The 12659-nt window shown below is 42.8% G+C and overlaps 2 long non-coding RNA genes across 4 annotated transcripts; one reads left to right on the forward strand and one right to left on the reverse strand.

Moving 5' to 3' along the window:
• Positions 1-252: 252 nt before the first annotated feature.
• On the forward strand, positions 253-12054 carry LOC114309141 (uncharacterized). 2 transcript variants are annotated; one of them, XR_014344408.1, is made up of 5 exons: positions 253-519; positions 640-819; positions 925-1270; positions 11529-11625; positions 11726-12054. It is a non-coding gene; the product is annotated as an uncharacterized LOC114309141 (long non-coding RNA). The 2 variants fall into 2 exon arrangements; XR_014344407.1 differs by having other exon boundaries at positions 640-1270.
• LOC145802104 (uncharacterized) lies at positions 7718-11367 on the reverse strand. Of its 2 annotated transcripts, XR_014344406.1 has the most exons (3): positions 9323-11367; positions 7950-9232; positions 7718-7823 (listed from the first exon to the last, which is right to left on the reverse strand). It is a non-coding gene; the product is annotated as an uncharacterized LOC145802104 (long non-coding RNA). The 2 variants fall into 2 exon arrangements; XR_014344405.1 differs by having other exon boundaries at positions 7718-9232.
• Positions 12055-12659: the final 605 nt, after the last annotated feature.

The following is a 12659-nucleotide window of genomic DNA, read 5'->3' on the forward strand; positions in this document are numbered from 1 at the left end:
TTAAGTACACAAAGGAAACTATCAAGGACACCTCAATTGGAATCACTCACTTGAGCACTTTGACTTCACTTCTTGCTGTTGTGTTTCCAAATGAGGTTGCTTTCTTTTATATAGTAATCCATCTCCTCAATGGATGGCTAGGATCATTTTGATCCAATGTCTATTATTAAGCTACTAGAATATTCTAGCATACATTCACACTTTCACTATATTCTAGAACTATCTAAACTATTCTAGCATATAGTAGAACTTTTATACTTCTCTAAAATATTTTAGAACCTTCTGGAACCTTTTAGATTTCTCCAAGCTACTCCAATGTTCTGAAACCTTCTACGATGTTCTAAACTCTTTCGAATTTCTTTAGACCTTTCTAGAGTCCTCTAGATCTTTCCGGAGTCTTTTAGTTTATTCAACATGTGTAGTTGATGGCTTGGATAATTCTAGAAGAGTCAATGATGATGACTTTTAATAGATCATGCAGGTCCTTCAAGAGGAAAACTTCAGTATAATCCGTCACATGTAAGCACTCCAAACGATTGCATCCTTTTCATTTTTCAATTTTCTTCTTGTTTTCTTTGTTGTTTCAAATCATTAGTGCTTCTTCTTCTTCTTCTTCTTCTTCTCTCTCTCTCTCTCTAGGCTTGAGTTTCAGTCACGTATCATCTTTGACATCAACCATTTTGAGGTAAAGGTGTTTAATGGGAATTGGGATGATGCTAAGGGATACCTTTCTTTATTCTGCAAATGGGAAGACGGTGATGATTCTAAGAAAATCTTCTTTGAAATGCAGAAGCAGAAGTTTTTTGAGGCATTTGATAAGTGAGTTTGTAATTTCAGGATTTCTATTGCAGTATTTTCTCTCTTTGTATGCCATTTCTTCTTCTCAAAATCTTGTTTGCTGAAATTTTGTTAACAATTGCTTAGGCAAGATATTCACAAGGCTGGAGAAATTCTCATAAACCAACTGAAATTTTTTGCCTAATTTGATTGTTATGAACAAGAGCTCAGCAAAATGGTCTTTGCTGGCAAATACTGATTTCAGGTTTGAGCTAAAAAAATACCATTTTAATTATCCTGTTACTTTGATTGCCTTTATTATGACTGAATGATATTGTCTTAGTTATGCTTGTAATGGTACTACTGTAGAGAACACAAGAAAGAAATTGATAAGCCAGCTCAAGATCATCTTTCAAAGTAATGACACTATCAAATAGAAGCTGCATACCCCTGAATTAGAGAAGTCAAAGTTATGGAATTTCCTTAGCCAAGGGTAATATTCCTTTCATTGAAAAAAGGTTTAGTGATATACAAAATGATTTGGAAAGCGGATTTATAAAATGCAGAAACAATCAACTGGAAAGAGTTGCATCTCAGTCTCAACATTTCAGGCCAACTAAGGCTTGTGATGTTCTTGATTGGATTGATTCTGAATCTATTAACTGCAAACGGCACAATCTCATATTCTAACAAGAGGCCCCCCACGAGTCCTGTTTCAATTATCCGAACTGTTCAATGTGTAGAGTTCGTCGAGTACTTTATCTCTGTCAAAAATCACATTGATCTGATATCAATAGCTACTTTGATCGGATCAGATTTTGTCAACAGTACATATAATTTTCAAAATAAATTGTTGCCAACAAGAAGTATTCGGATATTTTGTAGAGGATGTTGCCAACTCCTAGTCAAACAAATAAGTGGACAGGGTCTCTTCAAATTCTGTCCATGGAAATCATTGATCATTTGGAAACATTCACACTCCCAGTATATGACTTCATTTGTTCTTATTTTTCATGTACTTATTCTTCATATTTGAGGTTATACATTCTTGATGCTTCAAGCTCCTTAAGTAAAAATTATTGAACAAAGTGAGGTAAATCTTGAAGACCAGTTTGAAATGAACATCAATCAGGTGTCTTCATCCCATGCTATAATGTACAACGGCAATACAAATATGCAAGGAAATAACAACTGAAATTAGAGAACCTCACGTAGGAATGACAAAAACAGAACTACGAAAATAAGGGAATTTGGTTTCTGTAAGAGGAGCTAATTTAAGCCCACTAAATTATTTAGGCCCAATAGCCCAAGATTAGTAGGCCCGAATTTATCGCAAGTCCAAGAATGGTGGGCTTGGATTTATCGCCGTCAAACGGGCTGAATAGCTCTAAGCCTCGAAAGGGTTCGGATCCACGAACCTAGAGACTTGCTCGGGCCCGGACTCGAAAGGGTATTAAGCAAGCCTAGAGATCCGAGGCACTCGGACTCGAAAGGGTTCGGATCCACGAACCTAGAGGTCCGAAACACTTGGCTTCGAACGGATTCAGACGCAATCTAGAAGTCGCTCCGTTAATGAGTCCCAGAACACTTGCGGGCTCGGAGCTTTCCGGGATCTACGCACCAGAACTATGGGCGTAATGGAGTTCGAACAAAGGACCCGATCTCGAGGACGGTGAGTGGAGATAAATTCACTCTTCGGTTAAACTAGCCTATACCCGGGTCGAGGTGGCACGACCTCGGGGGAGTCTATGAGACTCGGCAATATTTTGCGGCAGGACGTCCTCTGGGACTACCCCTGACCCTTTGGGATGATTGGGGATCATTGGTTAGGTGTGGCTAAGAAGAAGGGTTCGCCGAGGGAGTGATCTCCTCTTCGGGGTTTTCTCATCCTCGGAGAAGTCACCTCCTCGGAGAGGTCACCTCCTCGGACAAGGTGGTTAGAGAGAATATCCCCCATGTGCCTTGCACATGGGCTCCATCCTACATCATGAGGTGCCTATAAATAGCACCCACCCATAGCTTTACAAGGGATGGATTTTGGAGATTTTTAACTCTTGGGAAAGAACTAATTTCCCTTCTCCATTATCGACCTTGAGAGTGAAAGTGGGAGATCAATGGGAGAGCCTTGCCATTATTCTATTCTCTAGCCATTTTGCCTTCTTCTTCACCCAATCTCTTATCTCCATCATCTCCTTTGTTGTCGTGTTCCTAAGTTGAGATTATTGAAGAATCTAAGCCTCTCATCATATTCTAGAGAATTCGAAATTGTTCTTCAAGGATCTTCGAAGATCTTCGAATTTTCCAACTCCTTTCTTGAACCCTCTCCTACATTTTGGCGACTCCACTGGGGAGGCGGATTGGTTAATGGTCTCAACGAGATCTGGAATCCACACAACTCCAACAAGGATGGCGGGAGAAGATGAAGTTCACCAACAAGGATCCTCTAATGGTGGTGATGACAGAACCACGGCTCCAGATCAACCACTTTTGCTTGAAGCCATTCAAGGACTTCAAAATACTCAGCAGGAGATTCTTACCACTCTTCAGAATCTCACTCACACCATGTTGGTGATGAGTTCTAACTTTGCACCGGCGCCAAACGGAAATCAAACTGGTGGTGGAGTTATTCCCGCCGGAGCGCAAAATCAAATCCAAGGAGAAGTAAGCCCCAATCAGCCTATGGCTCATGGCAACACGGCCACAGTAACACATGCTCAAACCACAGTAGGCGGCGGCAGTTTGCCCATGCCCGGGCTCCATGGCGTGCCAAGCCAAGATCCAATGGTGACTAGGGGAGTTTCTAGTGTAATGAATGGTGCTCCGGTGACTGTTGGTGTCCAGGAAAACATAAGGAGCGTGATGGCGCAAAAGGGAGCTCTGCCCGTACCTAATCTTGTCACGCCACCAGTAAATGTTACCCAAGCACCAAGCGGGCCTCCTTTGGTGCCGACAACAAATCTGCAAGCACAACCCGGTATAGCGGCGCCGTACGGTGGACTTTACGGGCCTCAATTCAATATCCCATCACCAACTGGCTTGTCTATAGGCGCTGATGGCCAGTATCGTCAAATGTCCTCACCAATGATGAATTCGCAGCACCAGAATGGCCAAGACGCCCCTAGCTCAGTCTTCGGGTACATAAGCCAAGTCCCGGGAATACCACCATCAAACTCTCTCCCTCAACAGTTTCTCACTCTCGCCGATGTGCAGGCCATGTTCGATCTCGAACGGGGCAAGAGGACCTTACCCTCTTTGCCTGATCCAGACGTCAAGCCGCCTTACCCCATTGAGATGCTGAGCTATCCATACCCTGAGGGGTATACAGTGCCGAAGTTCATCAAGTTCGACGGCAAACAAGGAAATGCCCGAGAACATGTTGTGCGATTCATCGAGACTCTGGGTATTCATGGTTCAAACCACGTCCTCCGACTGAGAGAATTCTCTAAGTCCCTCACCGACCGAGCATATAGTTGGTATGTTAATTTGGCCCCAAACTCTGTCCGAAGTTGGGAGGAAATGGTTAACAAATTCCACTCCAAGTTCTTTCAAGTGGCAGAGAAGGTGACCACACTTACATTGTGTAAAGAGAAGCAACAAGAAAGTGAAGACATCCTTGACTACGTCAAAAGGTTTCAGGACAAGGCCGTAGATTGTTATGAAGCAGTTGAGGAGAGTTATCTGGTTCAAATCTGTCTAGAAGGGGCATTGAGCAGGTACAAAATGTTTCTAGTTAATCACAAGCTACCCACCTTCTCGGCATTAATGGAAGCAGCTCGGAACATTAGCATTCCTCAGGCCCAGGAGTCCGGATTTAAGGCCAGTTACAAGACCAGTTTCAAATCGTCTCGTGGACCTATTGTTGCTGCTGCCTCTGCCCCAGATACCCGAAATTCACAAGGAGGAGGTCATAGAGGCCAGAAGAGAAAGCAATATAATGGTGAAAAGGGGAATGTTTCTTATCCATGTGGAATCGAGGAAGTGAAAGCTCTAGTTAAGGAATGGGTGGCTGACGGAGAGCTAAAATTGCCTTATGTTGAAGAAATGCCATCAAAAAAGGACCGTGAGAGCCCTGAATTCTGTGTCTACCATCGTACATTGAAACATCCGACAGAGAAGTGTTGGACTCTCAGGAAAATCTTCAGAGATAAAGTCGAGGCAGACGAGTTGAGGTTCAAAAAGCAAGGGACTCAAGACATCCGAGAACAACCATATCCTCAACACCGAGACAAGGGCAAGAATGTTGCTATGATAGCTTATGAAGGCCCGATGATCGAGGCTATCGCCAATCTTGATGACGATGATTGTTATCTGGACGACATCCTCGAGCCAGAGGGTGAGCAAGTTTACTATGGAAGTGCTCTCGATCCAGAGGGCAGAACATTTATGACTCATGGCGAAGATCCCTTTGATCCAGAAGGAGGAGAAGAGTACTACGAAAGAGGAGGATACCATGTTTATGTGGCATCTTATTTTGAAGAGACCGAGGAGATGGTTAACTACGAGCCTCCAAGAGTGGAAAAAGATCCGGATCACTATGCCAAAACCTTGCAAGACTGTGTAAAGTTCAAGCAGTTCTTTGACCAGCTTGGACTTTCCAAGGAGGCAAGAACAGAAATCACCAAGTCTATCATTAATATAGCCGAGGCACACCATGAGGGATGCATGTCGACTGAGGGATCTATCCCGAGGAAGGCAAAAGAGCAGTCTAGTGCCATTACTTTCTCCGAGGTTGATCGGAAGTATCTTTTTTCTCACAATCGCCCGCTTTATGTGACTGCTTTTATTAACGGGGTTGAGTTCAAAAGGGCCTTTCTAGATAGTGGAGCCTCTATCAACATTATGACTCGCGCTACTCTAGAAAAGGCCGGAATCTCTGAAGAACGCATTGTGAAGCAGCCGATAGTCATCACTGGCTTCGGTGGAGAAAGGAGAGTTACTATCGGATGCGTAACAGTTGATTTAGCCGTTGGAGAGATTCGCTCGGCCACCAAGTTCCATATTATCGATTCTGAGACAAATTATCACATCATTCTAGGGAGGACCTGGATGCATAGATATGGGGCTGTACCATCGAGTTATCATCAGTGTGTTAAGGCAAAATGGGGAAAGAAGACGGTGACAATTCAGGCTACAGAAAGGCCTTTCGAGATCCATGAAGCTCATTATTCTGATGCCATCTACTTCACCGAACTGGCTGTCGAAGAAGTTCCCACCACCTCTAAGCCTCGAGGGGTCAAAATTCCTCGTTGGGAGGATATCAAAGATGACAAGGAGCTGATGGCAGAGTCAAGTAAGCGGGCAATGTCTAGACCAGAAAGTCCGCCTATTCCTCGGAAGGTGATGAAAGTTCGAGAAGGAGGCAAGATGGTGTACTATTTATGATGGTGCATGATGGCCACAACCCGAGCAGCTGGTGAAAGCTTTCCAAATGATCTTGCAACTCTAGGGGCAAATTTCAACATTCCGTAGAAGAAGTCTATCTATGACATTTACAGTTTGCATTTACTACATTGTCCAAGAAGTTCTATCTTTCTTATGTCATGAAGAAATTTATTTCCTCCATATTATGTATCTCCATTAGAAGTTATTTTCTCTACATTGTATATCTTCATGGTGTTATGTTGCTTGAAACAGTTTTCAATTTTTTGTTGCCCCTCAAAGAAGAAAAAGAAATAGTAGACTCAGTTACCAACCTGAAGGAAGTTTTCTTGACATAATAGAAGTATACTTCCACTCGGACTTCCGAGAGATAGACTTGTCTCTGCTCGGACTTCTGAAGGAGAGCCTTCCGAGGGACAATTCTTGCTCTCATTAGTGCGGGTCTGAAGAACAGCTCTTGATTTCATCAATACGAGCTCTGAGGATCTTTCTTTTCAAAGTAGAGTGGACTCTTACTCGAACTCCCGAGGGATAGCCTTTGCTTCCATTAGCTACCGAAATAGAAGTGCGCATCCACTCGGACTTCCGAGGGATAGCCTTGTTTCTGTTTAGACTTCTGAGGGAGAGCCTTGTCTCCTGCTCGAACTCCCGAGGGATAGCCTTTGCTTCCATTAGCTGCCGAAGTAGAAGTGCGCATCCACTCGGACTCCCGAGGGACAGCCTTGTTTCTGCTCGGACTTCCGAGGGACAGCCTTGTTTCTGCTCGGACTTCTGAGAGACAGTCTTTACTTCTGTTGGTAGAAGCTTGGTAGACTCGGTTATCTTCCAGAGGAATCTTTCTTGCCAAAGTAGGGTGTGTGCTACCTTCGGACGCCCGAGGGACAGTCTTGCTTTTGTTCGGACTTCCGAGGAACAGCCCTTACTCTCATTAGTGTGGGTTCCAAGGGCCCCGAGGACATGGATTTCAATCAAGAATTTCAAAGTAGAGTGGACTCTTACTCGAACTCCCGAGGGATAGCCTTTGCTTCCATTAGCTACCGAAATAGAAGTGCGCATCCACTCGGACTTCCGAGGGATAGCCTTGTTTCTGTTTAGACTTCTGAGGGAGAGCCTTGTCTCCTGCTCGAACTCCCGAGGGATAGCCTTTGCTTCCATTAGCTGCCGAAGTAGAAGTGCGCATCCACTCGGACTCCCGAGGGACAGCCTTGTTTCTGCTCGGACTTCCGAGGGACAGCCTTGTTTCTGCTCGGACTTCTGAGAGACAGTCTTTACTTCTGTTGGTAGAAGCTTGGTAGACTCGGTTATCTTCCAGAGGAATCTTTCTTGCCAAAGTAGGGTGTGTGCTACCTTCGGACGCCCGAGGGACAGTCTTGCTTTTGTTCGGACTTCCGAGGAACAGCCCTTACTCTCATTAGTGTGGGTTCCAAGGGCCCCGAGGACATGGATTTCAATCAAGAATTTATTTGTCTGAAATAGTAAAGCCAACAAATGAGACAAACAATATCAATTTCAGATCATGATTCAGGCATTATCAGAATGGGGCAACATCAACAAATAATAATTATCTATTTAAGCTACAACAATTTTATTACTCTGAGCAAGTTCATGAAAATGCAACTATCAAGTTTTTGTCTCTCCGGGCTGGTTCCTCTCTAGCCAACGTAAAACTACAACGGTCACACAAAATTTTGGCATCAGCTATGTATTTCCCAAGCATCCACAAGTTAAACAAACAACAATATATCATCTTTATTATTCAACAAGAGGAAGAGGGAGCCGAATTTCATACTCACAAATTTGGGACTGTTAGAGGGGTGAAGTCCGAAGCCGATGTTGAAAATTCAAGTTAAAATCAGAGAGGTTTTACAGACTGTAATCAACAAGACTGGGCTAGGCTTGGCAGGACCACACACATTGCGTTGAGTGGGCGAACGTGCGTGGTGGGCGTCGGACAAGTTCAAGCCGGAAGCAACACTGGTACCACAGAAAAGTCAGCAACCACACACGTTGCGTTGAGAGGGCGAACGTGTGTGGTGTGCGTTGGAACCGTCGAAGTCAACAGTAATTGGAGCTGGAACCAGTGAGTGTAAAGCAAGGCCAAGATCTATGTATTCGGAGCTTTGAAAAATGTTGCTAAGCCAGGAGGGCACACCAACGACGAGCTGAACAGCGTTAGGCAAGATCACACACGACGCGTTGAACGGGCGACGTGTGTGGTTTACATTGGACCGCCGAAGCCGGAGGAAGAGTTTCAGCAAAGAGAGGCCGATGGTAGGTTGGTTCGGTCTTGGCGCAAGGTATCAAGCGTGACATCATTCCTATCACATCTCCACCATTGACATCAATATTTCAAGGCAAGCATCAAATATTCTATTTACGTTAGATTTGTCAACATGAATTTCAAGACTACATTTCTTATGCAAATCAAGATTCAATAGAAGCTTCCGTTATCTCAAGTTCAAAATTGGTATACAACAATGCCCACAAATCTCAAAAGCCCAAATCAAATTTCAAGCATACACTCACAAATCCAAAGCAATGAAGAGAATGAACTTTGTTGAATCAAGACCAAAACCCATCAAAATGAGGGGTTCAAAAATGGGTTTTCAACAAGTGCTTAACTCACAGATTTAGGGGCAGCATAGTGAGGAGACGGGTTATCAATCACAAGCGGTGTAGGCCGAGAATGGCGCACGAAGCAGTAGATGAGGAAGGAAGCTAGGCAAACCGACGCCGCGTTGAGTCGGCGACGTGGTCGGCATTGATTAATCACGGTTAGAACCAATGGTGGTGGACTTCAGTAGATGTGAAAGTAGGACCGAGATCTGTGTGTTCGGAGCTCTAAAAAAAAACATGGCTGAAATGGGACATCGACGATGAGTGGAGCTGGCATTGATACGAGCTTGCCATGGTTTGAGTCACTACATCGGCTGTAATCGGAACTGTTGCAACCAGCGGACAGAAGTACGGCGAAGGTCGAAGGCGCAGGACATGGCGGTTGCGCACCCGGAGTTGCGGCAGCAAATGGTGTGCAAGCAAGGATAGCCCGTTGTTGTTGTAGAGGCAAAACGAAACTCTGCTGCAAAAAGAGGAAGTGAAGTTTAGATTATTATTTTCTTAAGGAAGATGAAGCACAGAAAAGAAAATAAATAAATAAAAGAGATGCCGTGTATGCAAGGAGTTGGTGTCGGCCTCTGTCATTGCAGAACAGAGCTACGGTGGGCCTGGATCTCTGAGGGACTGCATCATTAAATTGAAGTAAAGCACCGATGGTAAATAGAGCCTCTGGTTTGTTGAAGGAGCGCACAACATTAGCCTCTGATTTGTTAAAGAAAAAAAAAAAAAAAAAAAAAAGAAGTGCTGGGTTGGTCTCTCGATCTAGAGATAGAGGCGCCGCTGTGCAACAAAACAAAAAAATAAAGAAAAGAGAGGCTACATTGATTAGGGTTGCTATTCTTATCTTTGAATAGAATAAAAAAAGGGGTGTGATACATGGCATATCCCAGTTCACGGTTTTCCAATTAAAAAAGAAAAAAAAAAAAAAAAAAAAGTGTGGGTTTCCACTTTTGTAGAGAGAGAAATCACATGGGTCATCATGATATAGGACCTGTTTGTTTTCCAATGGAAAAATCATTTTTTGGGTTTGAAGTCTCTGGAGAGAGAATGTCTAAAAAAAAAAGCAATATGTTTATATATTGTAAAAAAAGGGGGGTCAGCTTTCTGATTTGTTTATTCTCGAAAAAAAAAAAAAAAAAAAATATATATATATATATATAAAATAAAAAAATAAAAAAAATAAAAAAAAAATTATTATTATTATTATTTTCTTTGGCAATTTAGTTGTTGCTGTATGAATTACATGTCCAGGTTGGTTTGGTGGGGCATTAAACAATTCAAGTTTTGATTTTCTTTCCAAAAAAAAAAAAAAAAAAAAAAAAAAAAAAAAAAGTTCCAAAAAAAATAATAATAATAATATTAGTTGTCAATTTTCTCTGTAATTTACAGTGAGTCCTCAGTTTTTATCCATAGATTTTATCAAGGCCAAATATTCTCGAAGACATGATGTGAAGCATGGCTGATGAGGTGAAATTATGCATGTCCGAGAAAATTACAATTTCTCATACACGCAAGGGGCAAATGTAAGAGGAGCTAATTTAAGCCCACTAAATTATTTAGGCCCAATAGCCCAAGATTAGTAGGCCCGAATTTATCGCAAGTCCAAGAATGGTGGGCTTGGATTTATCGCCGTCAAACGGGCTGAATAGCTCTAAGCCTCGAAAGGGTTCGGATCCACGAACCTAGAGACTTGCTCGGGCCCGGACTCGAAAGGGTATTAAGCAAGCCTAGAGATCCGAGGCACTCGGACTCGAAAGGGTTCGGATCCACGAACCTAGAGGTCCGAAACACTTGGCTTCGAACGGATTCAGACGCAATCTAGAAGTCGCTCCGTTAATGAGTCCCAGAACACTTGCGGGCTCGGAGCTTTCCGGGATCTACGCACCAGAACTATGGGCGTAATGGAGTTCGAACAAAGGACCCGATCTCGAGGACGGTGAGTGGAGATAAATTCACTCTTCGGTTAAACTAGCCTATACCCGGGTCGAGGTGGCACGACCTCGGGGGAGTCTATGAGACTCGGCAATATTTTGCGGCAGGACGTCCTCTGGGACTACCCCTGACCCTTTGGGATGATTGGGGATCATTGGTTAGGTGTGGCTAAGAAGAAGGGTTCGCCGAGGGAGTGATCTCCTCTTCGGGGTTTTCTCATCCTCGGAGAAGTCACCTCCTCGGAGAGGTCACCTCCTCGGACAAGGTGGTTAGAGAGAATATCCCCCATGTGCCTTGCACATGGGCTCCATCCTACATCATGAGGTGCCTATAAATAGCACCCACCCATAGCTTTACAAGGGATGGATTTTGGAGATTTTTAACTCTTGGGAAAGAACTAATTTCCCTTCTCCATTATCGACCTTGAGAGTGAAAGTGGGAGATCAATGGGAGAGCCTTGCCATTATTCTATTCTCTAGCCATTTTGCCTTCTTCTTCACCCAATCTCTTATCTCCATCATCTCCTTTGTTGTCGTGTTCCTAAGTTGAGATTATTGAAGAATCTAAGCCTCTCATCATATTCTAGAGAATTCGAAATTGTTCTTCAAGGATCTTCGAAGATCTTCGAATTTTCCAACTCCTTTCTTGAACCCTCTCCTACAGTTTCTATGCCTTGCTAATTTTAAATTTATGTTAGATGATGTTAGATGTTGAGGTTTTACTTACTCCACTCATTTCTATATACACACAAGCTTGCAATCTTATTTTATATTGGCCGAACAAGAAATGTTGTTTCTGATTCTCTTCTCTCGTGAGTAATGTAGATTCTGAGGTTGATTTACACTAATTCTGGTACGGGCCTTTTTAGCATTAGCATATATTGGCATCCATCTGCTCTGGAAGTAGCAAGATGATATGAAGGTAAAGGTTTCCCATCTTTAGTCTGAAATTATTCATCTTCCATAATAGAATAGAAAAAAAAAAAAGGGTTGATTATTGTGAGAATTGTTGCATGGTGCAGGCAACAACAAAGTATTGCCCCCAGTTATGGGAACCAGAAGCAGGAAAACAAATGAAAAATGATTTGCTAAACCTGAAGACTCCGTGGCTTGTTTTTCCTTGTCCCGCCATGACAAATATCTCATCTCAGCTTCTGGAGATTTAGTTTCCGGGTTCAGCATGAAAACCTTAGAGGTATTCTAACAAAACAAACCAACGGATGCTTGGAAGTTCTTTAACCGTCCTCTGGTTAATATGAGTGATATTAATTAAATGTAATAACACAATTGAATCGAGTGTTCTTTATTGTTGCATTCAAAGATACCTTATTTTGTTTGGGTTAGACCGACCACTCCCAAATGTTTGATAAAAATCACAGAATTTAGAATCTTCCATGGGTCCACCACCTGCTGCAACATGTCTGTTTCCACCCTCAAGACAAGTTTCCCATTTTTATTGGCAGGGATGATTCCAAAATTCTGATACATACACGCTGAAAGGAGGTATGATATATAAGCAAGCTGTGATATTATTGTTGAAGAGAAAATCTAGAATGCCAGTTTCGAATAGGGAAGAAAAAAAAAAAAAAAAAGCAACAAAAAAAGTACTTTATTTTTTGTAGGATGAAAACGAGATTGCAGGTGTTCACTCCTGAAGAATCACTGGCCTAACCTTTTCCCTTGTTAATGTACACCTCCTACACCACTAAAACCTACCACTACCACTACACACCTCCACTACTCCTCACCCACTCCACCTACCACCTCCACTTTACCTACTACCACCACCCACTCTACACCTACTACTCCCAAAACCTCTCTATATATAGGACTTGTAATATACAGATACAAAAAATCAATATACACAACAATCAATATATACATATCAGTCAATAATAATACATCAATTCATAACATGGTATCAGAGCTAGGTTAACAACCTAGTCATTCTGCTTC

Source organism: Camellia sinensis, chromosome 11 (assembly GCF_055761805.1).
Source record: "Camellia sinensis isolate YWXY chromosome 11, ASM5576180v1, whole genome shotgun sequence".
In the NCBI taxonomy this organism is placed as follows: Eukaryota; Viridiplantae; Streptophyta; class Magnoliopsida; order Ericales; family Theaceae; genus Camellia; species Camellia sinensis.